This window comes from Triticum aestivum, chromosome 5A (genome assembly GCF_018294505.1).
Source record: "Triticum aestivum cultivar Chinese Spring chromosome 5A, IWGSC CS RefSeq v2.1, whole genome shotgun sequence".
Lineage (NCBI taxonomy): Eukaryota > Viridiplantae > Streptophyta > Magnoliopsida > Poales > Poaceae > Triticum > Triticum aestivum.
Genome location: NC_057806.1, coordinates 476,338,836 through 476,358,279, shown reverse-complemented (window position 1 = coordinate 476,358,279; position 19,444 = coordinate 476,338,836). Strand labels below are relative to the sequence as shown.

At 43.8% G+C, this 19,444-nt stretch overlaps 1 long non-coding RNA gene across 1 annotated transcript; it reads right to left on the bottom strand.

The window, feature by feature from the left end:
- Window positions 1-6,987: 6,987 nt before the first annotated feature.
- LOC123107243 (uncharacterized) lies at window positions 6,988-9,525 on the bottom strand. The gene is made up of 3 exons (XR_006451624.1): window positions 9,262-9,525; window positions 8,498-8,589; window positions 6,988-7,931 (listed from the first exon to the last, which is right to left on the bottom strand). It is a non-coding gene; the product is annotated as an uncharacterized lncRNA (long non-coding RNA).
- Window positions 9,526-19,444: the final 9,919 nt, after the last annotated feature.

Below are 19,444 nucleotides of genomic sequence, written 5' to 3'. Positions count from 1 at the left end.
CTTCTCTCTTCTCCACACACCATGTTCACGCCTACCTGTGTCCGTGTCATGTGTTGTACCTCCTTTTGTACTCATTCTTCTCCTTCTATCAATGAAAGATACACAAGCTTTGCGTATTCGCGAAATCAACTGCGGCCTCCCAGCTGCTCCCACCACGGGGGCCAACGGCCGCTACTGTGCGCTGCTTTGTTACAACGACCACTACTGCGGCCACGGCCCTCCCCCAGCCGACGCCATTGCTGCCAGTCACTAAATCAGCTAGACCGACTGTCGCGAGCTGTCGTCGATGATGAGGGAGAAGCTTATAGTACTTAAATAAAATAAAATTTTAGTGGAAATGGCTTCTCTGTGTGAGTCTTACTGTCTGAGATGGGAATGGAATGATGTAATATGGCTTATCTCTGGGGTGATCTGGTGAGCAGTATATTGAAAGAACATTATAACTCACCTAGCTAGGAGTCTCCATGGTGATTTGACTGTCTTAACCGTCGGATCCTCGAACATAGGATCCAGATCATCTCGCTACGTCCCAAGTCGTCAGCACGCTAGACACCACGTTTCTTGCCTCGTGGGCTAGCTGTCTTAATGGGACGCTGCTCTGGGAGAAATTTCTAAGGTCTGTGGTTAATTGGGTCTCTCCCACCCGAAGCGCGCCTCAGCTTGACTCTTCGCACCTTTGAAGGCGGACTCAGTAGCGGGGCATGACAACGACGAATCATCCTCCTTCCCAGTGGCATAGATCAGCGCCATGGCAACCTCACGCGCCCCCTTCCCGACCTTGACCTCGAACAATAGTGCCCATGGCGACTTCCCAGCTCTCCCTGCGGCGTTGCCGGTAGAACTGGCATTCCTAGGCGAGGAGTCGTCGAAGATGGTCGAAGTGCTCCCCCATTCCATGTACATCGGTTGTTCCTTCCCCTGTAGGTACAATCGCGCCCTTTCTCTTACATGATATGCTAATGAGAGTGGTTCTTCTACACCCACTCTCGGTGCACCCACGGTGCACCCACGCAAGAAAACATATCAAAATATTTCGAAAAAATCTGAAACTTCATGGAAATGATCATCAACAAATGTTATGGGGGCTTGCAAAATTTGGTAGCCAAATAACATTCGAGGAGCTCTCTACCAAAAAGACAAAATCACTGAAAATTAGTCATAATGTACATGCACTGTTTGAGCAGATTTTGCAATTTTGTCTTTTTTGTAGGGTGCTTCTGGAAAGTTATTTGACCACCAAACTTTGCAAGCCCTCATAACATTTGTTGATCATCATTTTCACGAAGGTTCATATTTTTTCGAAAAGTTTTGATATGTTTTCTTGCGTGGGTGCACCGTGGGTGCACCGAAAGTGGGTGCAGCCACTACTTTCGTGCAGAGAGAGGTTCCTGTCCTGATCCATCTGTCTGCCTCCCGGAACAATTCATTACTAGAGCATTGTTGGCGCGCGTTGTTGCGCCCGTCTATTTTGAAGTTTTCTTTGACAGAGAGATATATAATTTTTTTGTAAATACATTTAGACGAAATAATGCATGAAAATGATAAAATAGATTGATATAACAATGGAGTTGACCATTCAACCAACATGTTTCATCACAGGTTTCTGGAGCTCTAGAGACAACACATGTATGGCAATCTATCACAACTAAGAAGCAAAATCAGCAGATTAGCAATCGTAATAGAAAAAAAGAAGATATGGACAGTCGTGGGTACTGCAGCTTAGCTGATTAGCTGGACGAACTCCACATTTAGTATGCATCCCTCATATATGGACAGTCGTGGGTACTACAGTCGTGGGTACTGCAGCTTATCTTTTTGTTGGATGCTGCCCTCCTGCTGACCAAATTGTTACATTAAAGTTTTCATGTAGGAAGAGCCAAAGACCTCATAAAAACCTTTCTTTCTTGTTGTACAGTGAAGGAAAGCAACGATGGGATGCTATGAAACAAAGACTTCCTATAGTCCGGCAAAAGGAACACTTGCTATTGTCCTCCGGAGAAACATGTAGTAGCCAAAGCAATGTCCTGAAACAAAGGCTTGCTATAGTCCCGCCAAAAAAACACTTGCTATAGTTCTCCGGATAAAGTATGTAGTAACCAAAGGCAATGTGAAACAAATACTTGTTGCAGTCATCTGGATAAGTATGGAGTAACCAAAGAGGTGTCCCAAATACATCCAGTTGTTCCACATAAACATTGAAGTAAAAAATGCAAGTTAATTTGTTATGCACAGATGGCTAAATGACACACTATCAATTCTACTATTGAGATTTCTATATCTCGAATGTTGAGAAGTATTTATATCATTATGCTTTATTTTTTCTAAAACCAAAGAGTAACATATAATCAATCAACAATTTACTTGTGGACTATAGAAAGCTGCAACTTCTTCGCATTGTAAATGGGAGAAAGAGAAAAATAATTAAAAAATACAACTGAAAAACACTTGTGGTAGTAAAGATCAAATACCACAGTTGATGGAAATGCCGGCAACTTAGTAAGTATTCCTTCTACTCGATTGTTGCAAGCATATTCCAGAGTGCAGACCACAAATAGATGTTATGCGACCAGAAATAAATCACATTGTTGTAATGTATGAAGATTTTTTTTCAATAATATTCATCGATATAACCTAACCTGCACGGTTATATACGGCTGGAACAATGGATAATACTGAGTACGCGAATCCTTGCTGTTGTGTTAGACGATAGCAGAGGTCCTTGCCCATTCAAGTCCTCTCAATTCTGCCTGTCAGGTGCAATATTTTGTACTGAAGAATAGTGGACAAGACAGAGAAAGCATGCTTAGTCATCTCCATGGTGAAAATTTAGCCCACTGACCTATCTAAAATGTAGAAACTGAAATCAATACCTGCACGACAACTATCACAAGATCATGTGAGAGGAGATCCTTGGGGAGACGGAAGATCAGGCAGCGTAGCAGTACCTCAATTTCCTGCGTTTCTCTCCACGAACATAATTTAAGACCAGAAAGATATTCGAATATCCAAGGAGGACGACGCGCTCGAGGAGATTCAGCTATGGCAAGGCACCCGAAGGAATCCAGCGCTTGATGGTATCCAGTCAATCAAGTCGAGGCGCGGGATGTAGGTGAACCGGGGGCCTGTCAATCCAGCCAACCATGGTAATCCATCTGCGAGGTAGAGAGTCACCTCGAGCATCGAACAGTTGCCGGAAATCGAGGAGGTATATAACCATCGCAAACAGGACCTTAATGGCGACTGGTGTGCGCCACTCACCGGCGACGGATAATTGCAGGGTAGTTGTACACCTGGTATCATGGATAGGATATAACTCATCCACTGAAACTTCCTTCACATCTTCTAATAATCTACATAAGGGAGAAAGTTAACAGCTCTTTTGCAACATTTATCCTCTTTCTTAAACTACACTATTGTGTGCCGGAAAGGACACAATAAATGGATATTTATATTAGAATCTTACAGTACATTAACAAAAAGGAACTTTGCAAGATACAAAGAATTGTTTGTACGGCCAACTACATATACATAGTTAAAAAAATGGAGCCCCTGAAATGTTCTTGGATTCTAATGGATTCATCAATTTGTACCTCTTAATCCTTAAATAGCATCATCTCTATCAGTAATTTGTATTCTTGACAGCAGTCAGTTTAGATGTATTCTTCAGTGACTAACTGATAGAAACAAACATTGTTCTTTCAGATCGTACAACTCCACCAAATATACTAATCTAATTATTTGCTTCAAGCAACTGGGAGCAACGAATACCAGGATTGTCATATTATATACAACTGCAAGTGATAAATATTTTCAGTCCAACAATCATTTTTGATGGACAAAATGAAAGGAGAGCAGCTGAACCTATGCCAATAACCTGCAGTGGCGGAGTGGCATCAAGCTCACGCAAGCACATGTCTTCGGTGTTCCAAGCGACGGCCTCCTCCAAATCTCCCTTGAGGCTAGTGGCGCACCGCTCCGCATCAGACGTTCTCTCATATACATAAGAGATTGAACTAAACCTGGCGGCGACGCGCACGAGTGGCTACAGCAAGGAGCAACGGTGACGGGGAAGAGGAGACGTCGCACATCTGCTACCGTCGGGATCCTGTCGAGCATCACATCCTGGCATGCATCGCGTCGGGTCGATCCCCTCCTGCGCCAGATCACTGATTGCAAGCATCGCCTCGGATTGATGCCCACCCGCGCCGGAATCCCTCACGAGGCTTGACTTAGGCTGGATGGAAGAAGAACGCCCGAAGTTGAGGGAGGCGAGGAGATGTGTGGGCGGCGGCGGGGAGAGGAGGGGGCATCGGTGAGTAGCGAAGCGAGGTGCTGGTTCGCTTTTTTTTTTTTGAGACGAGGAGGTGTTGGTTCGCTGTGTTTTAGCTGTCTTGGGCCACGTAGGAAAACTCGCCCGCTTAACCCCTGGGCTCCAAAATAGCTACGGGAGTAGCTGCCCTTGCGAGGTTAGGCCCAGTTCGCGGCTAACGTAGCGCTAACTTTAGATCGGATGGTCAGAAACGTTTAACATATGAAATCAAACGGCCAGAAATGTCTAATTCATGAGAGAGCAGGGATTAGGCTCAGTTTTACTGTTCTTAATTTCTTCATCTCTTCATTCATAGCGACGCAGCCGTGACCTGCGAGGTAAGTTGGCGCTAGCTGGGACCGGTTGATGTTGAAGGTGCGCTTCATTCTGGGGCTTTTCTTCAATCTATTAGTAAGCCCCTCCTCAGAAGGACCATGTCTGTTTTTGCAACTATGCTTTGCCGATCGGTGCTTTGTTCATTGTTGATTCTCAACTACTACATATCTGAATTCGTAGATGAAGTTGATTGTCTAGAGCACTAGCTATATATGTGAGATTGGCAGCTAGGTGAATGCATTCGTTAAGCAACACAACAAAGGTGTCTACTGGTTCCGATTTCTGAGTATCTTCTCGGTTGCTAAGATAAAAATCTAGGTATCATAGCATATGTCGTTTTCTTGCAAAAAAAATAGTATCATATTATTAGTCACTCTTGAGACAGAGCTATGGATTAGCAATTATCTCTTCTCTGTAGAAATATTTTGGCCAACTTTTTGAGACACTGAATTTTATTGAAGATGACCACGGTCTTCTCAGGATCTTTGAACCTTGGAAACGTACATATACCGTTTTGACTATTGTTAGGTGCCTGCCATCTTGTACATGTATCACAATTGTTGTGAGAATTTTAAAGTGTGCTTTGACAGATATAGCAAGGCCTAATCTTTCTGGGTATAATTTTATATATATCAGCTCATAAGTAATCATACATTTTTATTGTAAGATAAGAAATCTTTGACTAATCCAACCACCGTGTACTGAAGTTTCTTTTTGTGAGTTGTGAAATGTGTGGTGCTTGCTTAAAATTTGACTGAGAGGCTAAAATAAAGAAGACAAAAGTCAGTCCTGTGAGTAAAAATAATTTGCTTTGACGAGGGCATAGAACGAAATTTCCTCCTGTAAATCATATGTTTGTATTGCACTAAGACGTTGACCAACATTAATAAATTTGTTCCAACGTCGATGTTATGCATGACCATTTTTCCTCCCAAGTTTTATTGGATAATTGAAGTGTTTCCCCTCCCAAGATGTATTTTATCACAGTTGAGTTTATCGAGTCACTAGTAAGCTTGCACGTGCAACGCACGGCAATACAATATAAAAAAAATCTCATCCATCTAGTTAGACTTATGAACAAAAAAGGAAAACATCCTACATAAATTTTCAGACGCAAGATTTAACCAAATAATTGCAGAGAAAATATTTTGATAAGGTGTCCGAACCTCTGTAGTTGCAAATTCAATGTACAGACAAACATTTTTTGTTGTAATAAGTGCTTGGTCATCCAAAAATCTAATACACTTTAGATCATTGTTAATCATCGCAAGCATCAGATAAAGTTATATTCATGTGAAGCAAATTGATTATATAAGAATGTTTTGTTTCGTCGCACAAAAGTACAATATTTCATTCACGAAATCCTTAAAAATGAGCATGCGAGCGCGCGCGCACACAAAAAAAATGAAGTATATCCATATTACATCACAAAAACAAGTATTTTTTATTACATCTTAAAGAAAGTACACTCATATTCCATCGCAAACAAGCATATTATTTTTGAAAAGTTGACATGAGCAATGTCATATCTATTGGTAGGAGTAGATAGTTTTACAATCGGATCCATACAACCAAGCTCCCAAAACCGCAGCCCCGTCACTTTCTCTTATCATTCCCTAAAAAAACTAATACTGATCTTGAATGTGGCGTCACTGATTCCCCTATAACTTCTGAGGTCTCACGCATGTATAATAACCAGTGAAAAATCTCCTACTCCGCACGACATGTCAATTGTGTTCTTGCAAGAACGGCACCAGTCTGCAAACAGATGACTCCAAATATACAAAATATGCAGAATTTTCCTAATAAAACAATATTTCAGCCAAGTACAAAGGGAAGAAACAGTCCCTTTTTAACAAATGCTTGGCAGCTAAATTATTACGAAGAACAATGGAACTTCACATGTTTGTTCAGAATACAGACTCCATATGATACAGTTCAGAAACACTACTAGAAACTACGATTTTACCTAGCCATATACCCTAGGTGAAATGCAAAAAACCATAGGTAAAGGCTTTACCTAGAGCTTGCCCCAGGGAAAGAACCTTAGGTAAAGTATAGTCGGTAAAGAGCTCTTTACCTAGAGTGCACTTGCCAAGCCCTAGGGAAACCATTTGGTTACCTAGGGCTGCAGGCCCTAGGGAAAGAAATGAACTTGTCTGCCTGTCCAACGTGGAAAGGTGCTTTACCTACAAACAAGTTTGGCTCTAGGGAAAGACTGGAGCCCTTCTGAAACATTTCCCCTAATAAACAAATATGCTATTCAAACTTAATTTCATAGCAGACATAATTCAAATAATTAAATTCTGAACAATAATTCAAATGTATAATTACAGCCGTAATTCAATGTACGCATCAGATTTATGATCAAATGACACACATACATCAGACCCAAGGTCAGTTTGAAACCAGATTCAAGGTCAGTTTAGAACCAAAATTTAAAAAAATGCTACAACTAGCAGAATACCTAAATCAGCACGTACAAGCTTTGTTGGTCAATCCAAGTATCTACTACTACAAAAAAACTTGTAACAATATGTATCTATGTTATCTATGCATTCACCCAAAAAGTTGGTCTTCAAATAGACTTCATGTTCTACATGTTGCTGAGCACACGAAGTTGGCAGTTCTGTGCTTGTTTCCAAAATCTACAAGAGCGATCAAACAAGCAGTTGGTCGAACTGGAGGTGGTGGAATTTTGTTGATAAGACATTCCTTGTTTAGCTGCCAAAGTCTGCAAATGAATAGAGATACACCAACTGGTTAGTTCCAAAGGCTGGCAAGAATGTTGATAAGCTCGAACTCTACATAGCATCACCTCAAGAATATTCTTTGTGTAAGAGCCTGCATATGATGAAGGCAGAAATTATTTTTAGGTGTGGCGGGGTTTATGAAGGAGCTAATCATATATCATGCAATTAGGCAAGAGCTCACTAGAATAGTAGATATATATTACTTTGTGTTCTGAAAATACAACCAAAATCCAAAATTGAAGTGTTCGCACTCAACATACGTCACTAGATGGATGACCGATCAATAATTTATCATGTATATTAACCAGACAGACATAAAGATTATCTATAAAACATAGAAACTATAGATAAATCATGAATTGGTAACTAGTAGGATAAAACCGTAGTGAAGAATAAAGTCATAGTGAAGATTGATAAAGAATACATAGTTATAAACCCATAATGAAGCTTTACTTTCTTAACAGAACATGGCAACTACATCCAAAGTTAAACTGGCTTCAGTGAGACTTGCTTGGCAAAACTGCTCTTTAAATCTGCATAACAAAATTACAAGCAGAACCGAATCAATTGGTCATTCAACAATGGAAGTGCACTAGAACAAATTGAATAGCAGAGCATATTTCACTCAACCACTGCAATTGCCTTTCATCATAGTACGCACTTTCTTCTTTGGCGCCATTATAGCATACTGACTCTCGCGGCCTTGCCGAGTAATTGCTAGTTTTACTGATGTGCTGACGTGCAGTCAAGTTACAACCTACAAGCCCACTGCATCAGGCCACGACCCGGCGATGAGCAATCAAGCCCCGCAGGGAGGCACGTCTTAGCTCAAATTTTCATACGTCTTAGCAAATTTTACGTATGGCGGACACCAAACCACGCCAGATTGCTGGCTTCGCCCCTTGCATTACATGATAGTATACATCGACCATCAGACTATGACACCCATAAGAACATGTTCTTGCAGATAAAGAAGATAACTCAATGATAAATAAAGTATGAACAACTAATGGTTTCCTTTGTGCAAACAAACCAATGCAAACACATAGTCATCATAGTATAATTTAAGTGCCTGATGGTACAAATGATTTGTGCTAACCAGATCTCAGTTTTTCAGAGATGTCTCATCTGCATATGTAGCAAACCATGCCTGACACCGCATTGCTGGACTGATCATCTAGCCCTTATAGCCTATAAATCAACAATAATATCAGTTATGGCAGTAACTACATAACAAACTAAACTATTTCTTGTTCTTGGCTCATTTTTCCATGAGCGTTGATGTTTCATGCTTACCTCAATTCAACCAACAACACAAAAGTTAGCATACAACTAGATATCAAAATCAAATTGACATAATAATAGATATTAGATGGACATGGTTGTCAGTTCGACATATTCAAAAGGGAAATGCCTAGATAGTAGAAAATTACTAGGCTCCCTGATACGGTAATGTGCTTAAGACCACAGCCTCTCTGACTGCATTAATAAGATGCTACTACTATCAGTTATATAGACTCAAAGTGACCCTTTTATAACAAGACAAGGTTACTATACTAGTATACTTGATGTATGTCCATAGATTCTTAATAACTTGAGATTCAACACAGTTGTTAATGATATCTCTTGTTGCAGCGTTCTTGTCAAACATTTCCTGAACCTACTCTCTTTTACCGATTAAAGTATCTATAACTGCTGGGTAGGTTATGCAATTATAATCGAACTGATAATAACTACTTAATGGTAAAGAAATAGTGTCACATGATTATATCCCCACGTAGTCTATTGATCTACTGAATATGCAGATTTATATTGAAGATCCAGCACACAAGTAAACGTTAGAGTGAGAGATATAGAGGTAACCTGTTGGGTAGGAGGGGGGTACAACGTCGGGTAAATGCGATAGTCTTCCGACTAGCAGGCGCGACAAGGTCAACAATGGACGGCGCGGCGCCGTCATCCCGGCCGGCGTGGCCATGGTCACCACGCCCGTCACGCCATGGTTTCGCTGGAGCGCTGGAACTAGAGAAGGGGAATAAGAGGGGGCACGGCAGGGGCAGTGCGGCGTGGGGCGGCGGGGGACACGGCGGGCCAGAGGGGACGCGGGGTGGCGGTGGGGCGGGGGACACAGCAGGCCGTGGATGCGGTAGGGAACGGGGCGGGTGGCCAGGAGGCAGGCGGCACTAGTATACGACGGGACGGCATGGGACACGGCGCGAAGTCGACCAAAATATCGACGGAGTCCATCTACGTGCCACAGCGGGGCCAGGCTTGATGCCATTTAAGTAGGGCTGGCCCTTGGAAATATATTTCTGGTTTTTTTTGCCCAAAAATTCATCTTCCCCTAGGGTGTACTGTTCACTGCTTTACTATCCCTTGAGGAGGCCAATGAGCTCTAGGTAAAGGACTTGGCCCTAGGTAAAATGGGAGTTTCTAGTAGTGAAAATGAGTTCCGCCAAAGAATGATAGTTCAGTTCAGAAACATGATTTTTTTTTTGTTATGTGTGTGTGTGTTGTGTAGTGTGGGTCCATTGAAAATTCAGTAGTAAATTAATTCTAAAATGAATCATCTAATGAAAAAAGCATCATAATTAACTATTTAACTGTCCCACTTGTGTATTTCGTGACAAAGAATACCTATTTGCATGAATCTGGGATTCTTCAGAATTTCAAATCTAGTTATGACATGGTATGAGCAGCATATGGAGTTCTTGGAGATTGCATTTTCAGTAGAAATACTTATGAACAGACATAATAAATTCTCATTTTGTACAAACCAACTCCAACTCCACAATGGCTATACATGGTGCTCCATTTGGTAACCTCGCCCAAGATAATTGAATAGTGATACTTCCAAGTAGCTTACAAGCGAAACATTGGATACCAATAATGAATCATATATGGATTTAGATACTCTAAAATAATATATGGAAGTAATTACACATGCTCCTTCAAGCTATCTTTTCTAGATATTGTTTAGCAAATTATTATTCAAAGCATTACAAAGAGTTCTATAAATGATTATAAAACACATGATATGCGGCATTCATACAAGCTGACTATATACTTTAAGCATGTTCAAGGTAAATCTGTCTAGATATGAGTTACATTCATGAATATAAATTAAATCTACTACTTATGCTTATGCACAACGCATCATAAAGATGACAACCACACCTGGATCATGGAAACTTAGGAGCTTCATGGCTTACACAGAGACATGCCATTGCTTGTAGCAGTGGTGGAGGTAGAGGGTGGACAGGGTGGGCCACGGCCCACCCTGGCATTTTTGGAATAGCTTTATAGCATAGGAAAAAGGGTAAAAAATATTAAGAAAAAATATTTTTTATGAACACTTCTATTGTTGGCCCACCCTGGCCCATTGGGCTAGATCCGCTATTGGCTTGTAGGGTCATTGTTCACGCACATCTGTGACGACCTAATTAAGAGATAAGAAGCCCTCCACCACCGGTGTGCCTCCGTGAGGCCATTGCCACGCACAGCTGCCAAAACGTCCTATATTTAGGAACCGGGGAAGTACTTGACCAAAAAAATTAACATGCTACAACATATCAGAACATAACCACGGAAAAGAGGAACTTAGAAAAAAATATAAGAGGCAAACTGAAATCAAAGGCCCATCAGAAAATGTAAGAAAGCGGACGACACCGAGTGACTGAAGACTGTAAAAAGGGAGCGACACCGAGGCAAATTGAAATCAAAGGCTCATCAGCAATCATAATTACCGGCCTCCTGTGACGCCTCGTCACCCGATCAAGACAATACTTTCTTCACCTTCGCCTTCAACTTTTGTGGCCTCAACTATTACTCGATCTGAGCAAGGGAACCCACTAGCCTACGACATGTAGCATCCACACATCAATCTAAGCAAAGATATATCATATATGAGGCAACCAAGTTGTCTACAATGGTTTCTTAAGACATTCCCAGAACCTATTAAAATCTGCATGGTCTTTTTGCAAGTTAATTTTGTACGGATGGCATAAACAGTTTTATGCATAAAGGATGAGAAACAAGGGACATACCTTACTCTTCTTACTAAAATATTTCTTACTAAAATATCCATAGAAATAGTAATGGCCAAATTTTTTTTGAAGGTCACCGGGGGAGGGCTAAGCCCTCCACCTGAATCTTTTTCTTTTTTCTATTGCATCACACCCCCTGCTTGGGGAAGTTGTTTACACATGTGGGGGGAGGAAGAGAGGTACTGAGAGAGGGAGGGCGGGCACAGGCGCCACACCCTAACACTAAGTCTAATTCTCCTGAGAGAACGCGCGCAGCCACCTATCTGCGCACGGCCGATCGGCCACTTTCAAACGGCTTTTCCAGAGGACCGAGTCTTCCCGACAGCACCCGAGCAAGCGGGTCAGGGAAGGCCATGCGCCTTGGAACACAACGGCATTTCGATGCTTCCACAACTGCCAACAGCAAAGGAGGGTGAAGGAGGCGTGGGTAGCATCACCGACCACCCCCCGTGAAAGGGCATTTCCCTTCTTTATGTTTTGGATGATGATGACAACCCTTTGTGGTCTAATCGTGTGCTATATGTTTCAGGTTCTCGATGCTTAGGCTTGCATCGGATTGCTATTGCCTCTCGAAGGAAAAGATCGAAGATGTGTCATCTACGCTTTTATTTTCTTTGGTCGTAGAGTACCCGTACTATCAAGAGGGAATCCTCATTAGGAAGCTCTGGGGGAATCAGTTCACGTACACTTTTCTCACCCTCTCTTTGCCTTCCTCATGTGTGTGTGTGAGAGAGAGTTTTCCTTGCCTCTTCCCCTCTTTCCTGCTCACTGTTTCTGCCCAGCGGTTGTACCGCTCTTTGGAGCGGTTGTACCGCTGGGTCTTGTCGCTCACCAGCTTTGCTCAAGCGGTTGTACCGCTGCCTCCGGGTGGTGGTACCGCCACCATGCTCTGCAACAGCTAGGGCGGTGGTTCCGTCCATGCACCGCTCAAGTACCGCTCTCACTTCTGGTTTGATGCGGTTCTTGGGCGGTAGTGGCCTGGTTGGTCCTTTCGTTCCACGATGACCGGTACCACCGGTGGTCCGAGCGGTTCTTCCGCTCAGAACTTAGTCGTCCAAGAGCTCAAGGCCATGCGGTTGTTCCGGCCAGGCACCGCCCAAGTACCGGTCAAGCTCCTGTTTTGATGCGGTGGTTGTGCGGTAGCCAGGCGGTTAGTCCGGTTATTTTTCTTAGCCGGTACTACCGCCCGCCTGTCCGGTTGTACCGCTTGGTAGGGTTCTGCAGTTACACCGTGAGTCCCGGTTGTACCGGGACGAGGACCGGTTGTACCGCTGCAGTGCAAAAAACGCAGTAACGGTTGGAAATGTGGGGTGACTATTTAAGGGGGCTTCTCCCACCTACCACTCCTACCTTTGACCTCTCTCACTCCACCATTAATGCCCTTCAAGCTCTCTTGCCCGATCTCTCTCTCTAGCCACTCAAACTTGTTGATTTGCTAGGGATTGAAGGAGGAGACCTAGATCTACACTTCCACCAAAGGATATTTGCTTCCCCCATACTTTCTTGTGTGGATTTTGTTACTCTTGGGTGTTTGAGCACCCTAGACGGTTGAGGTCACCTCAGAGTCATATTCCATTGTGGTGAAGCTTCATGGTTTTTGTTGGGAGCCTCCAATTAAGTTGTGGAGAGAGCCCCAACCTTGTTTGTAAAGGTTCGGTCGCCGCCTTCAAGGGCACCAATAGTGGAATCACGGCATCTCGCATTGTGTGAGGGCGTGAGGAGAATACGGTAGCCCTAGTGGCTTCTTGGGGAGCATTGTGCCTCCACACCGCTCCAACGGAGACGTACTTCCTCTCAAAGGGAAGGAACTTCGGCAACACATCCTCGTCTCCACCGTCTCCACTCTTGGTTATCTCGTGCCTTTATTTGAGCAAGCTTACTTGTTTTGATATCTCTTGCTTGCTTGTGTACCTATCCTTGTTGCATCATATAGGTTGCTCACCTAGTTGCATATCTAGACAACCTACTTTGATGCAAAGTTTAAATTGTTAAAGAAAAGCTAAAAATTGTTAGTTGCCTATTCAGCCCCCCCCCCTCTAGTCAACCATATCGATCCTTTCAATTGGTATCAGAGCCTCGTCTCTTTATTAAGGACTTTACCGTCCAAAGAGTATGGTTGATACCATAGACGGTGTGGAGGAACACTCCGGTGTGAATCCGATCTCGTCTACGGGAGATGGGGGAACTTAGGTCTCTCGTGAGGAGTTCAATGTGGCCTTGGAGACATTGAAAACCTCCATGACGACCGAAGTCGAAAGCATGTTTACTAAATTTCTTGAGGGGCTTAAACTATCCACCGCACCGTTGAAAGTGGGTGATCCCGCCAACAAGGTGACAGATGCTATCCCCGACAAGGGGGAAGCTAGTAGTGAAAAGGCTCCTTCTTCTAGTGGCAAGAATGGCACCGGCATCTTTGCCCATGTGGAACCACCACTTGTTTATGGTGGACCGGTTCCTTCCACTCATTTGAATCATGCCAGTCCTCCCCCTAAGATTGTGAAAAATGAGGATTTTGATTCTTGGGTTTACCGCTTTAAACGTTATTTAAATCATGTGAACACTAACCTTTGGAGAATCATTGAAGAAGGTTTCTATCCACATGATCCAAGCAACTTCACTCCTCGAGAAGCCGCGGACAATCAATTCAATGAGAATGCTCTCTTCATCATTCAAGATGAAATTCCACCCGAAGACCTACCTCATCTTCGTCCTTTCGCCTTGGCCAAAGATGCATGGCATTGTGTCGTGTCTCTCTACCGGGGAAGCGCAAGCATTCAACGCTCCAACTATGAAGTGATACAAGATGAGGCCGATGAGTTTGCAATGAAGGAAGATGAAGAACCTCGTGAGCTCTATCGGAGAGTAACCAAACTCGCGGTCTCACTATGGGATCACGGGAGCAAGGACACGGATGACAATTGGATCAAGCGCAAATTCCTCAAGGCAATGATGCCCTATCACAAGGCCATGTCCTCCGTCATTCGTCAAAGACCGGACTTCCACACTTTGACCTCAAGTTAAGTGTTGGATGAGTTTGTGGCCATGAACATTTTGGACAAGACCGCCGACAATGCGGTGCTCCGTTCTCAACGGGCAAAGAAGCCTAACCTTGCATTGAAGGCCAAGCTCATCGTGGAAGACGAAGAAGAGGAAGAAGAGGAGAGCAAACCCGAAGATACGAAGTATGCATATCATGAACACATGGCACTTGCTTCAAGGCAATTTTGGAGCAAGAAAAACTCAAGGCCAAACTTTAGCAAAAACAACTCGAGTGGTACAAGGGGAAAGCAACGTGTAAGGACTTGCTACAATTGCGGCAACGTGAGTCATTTCGTTGCGGAATGTCCGTATGAGAAGAGGGATGACAATGGTGGCAAGCTCATCCGAAAGGACAAGGACAAGTCGTTCCCCAACAAGAACAACTTCTCCAAGAAGACTCCTCACAAGGCTTTGGTTGTGCAAGAAGAGTACAATGAGGATGATGACGATGATGAAGATGATGAGTCGGTTGCCATGGCCTCCGTTGCCATTGCAACAACGTCACGGGTGTCTCTCTTCGACTCACCCAACGAGAGCATCACCGCCAAGTGCCTCATGGCTAAAGCCACCAACAAGGTAACCTCCAACATCAAAACTACCATCATTAATCATCCTTCCCCGACGGATTGCATTAATGAACTTGAGGGAGCTAATGTGGAGGCTAACGAGTTTGAGGCCTTTATGGGCAAACTCAAGGGAAAATCCAAGAAGCACTTTGTTGCTCTCTTGGAACAACTTGGTGAAGCCAATGACATGATCGAGGCTCACGAGGACACCATCTCTAAGATGGAAGGGCATAGTCGTGACTATGCCGATGAGATCTCGGATCTTTCCAATGCTCTTGAGGAAGAGCGTGGTCTTTGTTTGGCTCTTGAGGAGTCACACAACGTTGATCATGCTAAGTTAAAGAAAGATTATGATCATGACCTCATTGTTTCTTGTGTGCTAAATTCCGAGAAGGCCAAACTCGAGGTTGATCTTGCTAGACTCAAAGAGGAGTTTGATATACTTGACAAGGCCCACAAGGCCTTGAAGGGTATTCACGCTAGTCTCAAGGAGTCTCATGATCAACTCCAAGTGAAGCTAACTAAGGAGAAAGCAACTTTTCCTCATATGGTTTTAATTGATAATGCAAATGCTACTAACCCGTGTTGTGAGCATATACATCTTGTTGAGGAAAATGCTAAGTTGAAGGAACAACTTGAGAGAGGTCTTGCAACTTGCATACAAGGCAAGAAGAACCTCAACGATCTCTTGATCAACCAAAAGGGAGTTGTGGCCAAGGAAGGGGTTGGGAACGTACCCGACTCCAAGAACAAGAAGAAGAATGACAAGACCAAACGACCTCCTCCTCTCATGCAAACCTTTGTGAGGGAGGGAGAGAGTGCCCCCGAGGAGAAGAAGAAGAACAATATCAAGAAGGGCAATGTCACCCCTCCCAACAAAGCCGGCGATTTTAATCCTTCTTATGTGTTATGCCGTGCTAGTGATGGGCATGTTTATGCCAAATTTGTTGGTTCTCTTCATGAATGCATTGAATGGTCTATTTGGGTTCCTAAGACCCTTGTTACTAACATCAAAGGACCCATTACAAAATGGGTACCTAAAACCAAGCATTGATCTCTTGTAGGTGTTTGCTTCCGGTGGTGGATCATGGTTGCTCGATAGCGGAGCTACAAATCATATGACCGGAAGCAAGGACTTGGTGGTGGACGTGAACAAGGTTCCATCTATGCCCACCAATGTCGAGTGGGGTGACGCCTCATCTTCTAAGGTATTGGGACTTGGCAAGGTGGTCATCTCTCATGATCTCACGATCGAGAAGGTCATGCTTGTTGAGTCCCTTGCATACAATTTACTTTCCGTTCGTCAACTTGCAATCATGGGCTTTGCCACTTTCTTTGATATCGATACCGTGGCCCTCTTATGGAGCAAGACTCTTAAGGTAGCCTTTGTTGGGCATGTCGAGAATGGTCTATATGTGATTAACTTTTCGGAGCGACCCACTAAGACCGCGACATGCCTAATGGCTAAAGTTGATGTGGGATGGCTTTGGCATCGCCGTTTAGCCCATGTCAATATGAGATCTTTGCAAAGTCTCCTCAAGGGGGACCATGTCCGTGGACTAATGAATGTTAGTTTTGCTAAAGATCGTGCTTGCAGTGCCTGTATCGAAGGAAAGCTACATGAGAAGGCTCACCCTCCCACGACTATCATTTATTCAAAGAGGCCTTTGGAGCTCCTTCACATGGATCTCTTTGGGCCTCCATCCTTCGGTAGTCTTGGAGGTAGGAAGTATTGCTTGGTGATTGTGGATGACTACTCAAGGTACACGTGGGTGTATTTCTTCAAGAGGAAGAGCGAGACCCAACAAACCGTCATTGACTTTGCAAATGAAGCACAACGTCAACACAATGCAAAGATCTTGACAATAAGAAGTGACAACGGTACCGAGTTCAAGAACTACACCTTGGATGAATTTCTTAGTGATGAGGGAATCAAGCATCAATATTCAGCACCATACACCCCTCAACAAAACGGTGTCGCGGAAAGGAAGAACCAGACGTTGATGGATGCGGCAAGGACCATGATGGCGGAGTTCAAGTCTCCGTACAACTTTTGGGCCGAAGCCATCAACACCGCGTGTCATGCATCCAAACGGCTCTACCTCCGCAAGGGCTTGAACAAGACTCCATATGAGATACTCACCAGTAACAAGCCCAACCTCAAGTACTTCCGAGTATTCGGGTGTAAGTGTTTCATTCTCAAGAAAGGTGTTTGGTTGTCTAAATTTGAGGCTAGAGATCATGAGGGCATATTTTTTGGTTATGCTACAAACTCTCATGCTTACCGTGTCCTCAATAAATCCATGGGACTTATTGAGGAGACGTGTAACGTGGAGTTTGATGAGAATAACGGCTCCCAAGTGGAGCAAAGTGGCACTTGTGATGTAGGTGATGAAATTCCTCCTCAAGCCATAAGAAGAATGGGTGTTGGTTTTATCCTACCCATTGAGGAACCCCTTGTGGCCGAAGGAGAAGGACAATGCTCCACTCAAGTGGAGCCATCGCCAACCCAAGGCCCACATGCTTCCGAAGAACAAAGTGAAGGCCCTCAACCTCATGAACTAGACTAAGGGCAAGATCATACTCAAGACGATGTTGACACACGAGTGATGCCCAAGGTCAAGTTCTCTCCCCCGAGCAAGTTCAAGATCAAGAACAAGTTCATGACGGCGCTCAAGATGATCAAGTAACCGCTCCTCAACCCACCACCGAGGAGGAATTAGAGCGTCGTGCCGCCAAGATTGCATCCAAGCTCTCCACCAAGGATCATCTCATGACGAATGTGCTTGGAAGCTTAAGAAAGGGGGTAAGCACTCGTAGACAATTAGCAAATTATTGTGAGCATCACGCGTTTGTCTCTTGTGTGGAACCCCACAAGGTCTATGAGGCGCTAGAAGATCCGGATTGGCTCAATGCCATGCATGAAGAACTCAACAACTTCGAGCGCAACAAAGTGTGGAGATTGGTGCCAAGGCCAACGGGGAACCACAATGTCATTGGAACCAAGTGGATATTCAAGAACAAGCAAGATGCCCATGGGATTATCATTCGCAACAAGGCTCGTTTGGTAGCACAAGGCTACTCCCAAGTCGAGGGTATCGACTACGGTGAAACCTTTGCTCCCGTTGCTCGTCTTGAATCCATTCGCATGTTGATTGCATATGCTTCTCATCATAATTTTAAGTTACAACAAATGGATGTGAAGAGTGCTTTTCTTAATGGTCCCATTAATGAATTGGTTTACGTCAAGCAACCCCCCGGGTTCGAGGATCCCTACTTTCCCGATCATGTGTATCAACTCGATAAGGCGCTCTATGGCCTTAAACAAGCCCCACGTGCGTGGTATGACCACCTTACCGAGTTGTTACAAGACCGTGGTTTTGAAGTTGGGCTAATCGACCCCACTCTTTTTACTAAGAAGGTCAAAGGGGAGTTGTTTGTGTGCCAATTATATGTTGATGATATTATCTTTGGTTCTCCTAACAAAGCTTTCAATGAGGAATTTGCCGCTCTCATGACCTCAAAGTTCGAGATGTCCTCCATGGGAGAGTTGAAGTTCTTTCTAGGGTTCGAAGTGAAGCAAAGAAGAGAAGGAACCTTCATCAATCAATCCAAATACACTCAAGACATGCTCAAGAGATTCAAGCTAAGTGACGTCAAGCCGGCTTCCACTCCAATGCCCACCAAGTGCCAACTTGACTTAGATCCCAATGGTAAAGTGGTGGATCAAAAGGTATATCGTTCCATGATTGGATCCTTGCTTTACCTTTGTGCATCTAGACCGGACATCATGTTGAGTGTGGGAATTTGTGCACGGTTTCAAGCCGCACCTGAGGAAAGTCACTATGTGGCGTTCAAACGAATCTTTCGATATTTGGCTCATACCCCAAACTTTGGCCTATGGTACCCTAGAGGATCAAACTTCAAGCTTGTAGGGTACTCGGATTCCGATTGGGTGGGAGACAAAGTGGATAGGAAGTCCACTTTCGGAGGGTGCCAATTCCTTGGTTGCTCTTTGGTAAGTTGGTCTTCCAAAAAGCAAAGTTGTGTGTCTCTCTCGTCCACTGAGGCGGGGTATGTTGCCGCAGGTAGTTGTTGTGCTCAACTCCTATGGATGAGGCAAACTTTAAAGGATTACGGTGTCACTTGTGACAAAGTGCCTCTTTGGTGTGACAATGAAAGTGCCATCAATATCTCTCTCAATCCGGTGCAACATTTCAAGACGAAGCATATTGAGATCCGGTATCATTTCATCCGGGATCACATTAGACGAGGAGAGATCGAGCTCAACTATGTCAACACTCATGACAACCTTGCAGATATTTTCACGAAGCCCTTGGATGAAGTAATATTTCGCGAGTTAAGGCATGAGCTAAATATCATTGATTCGAGCAA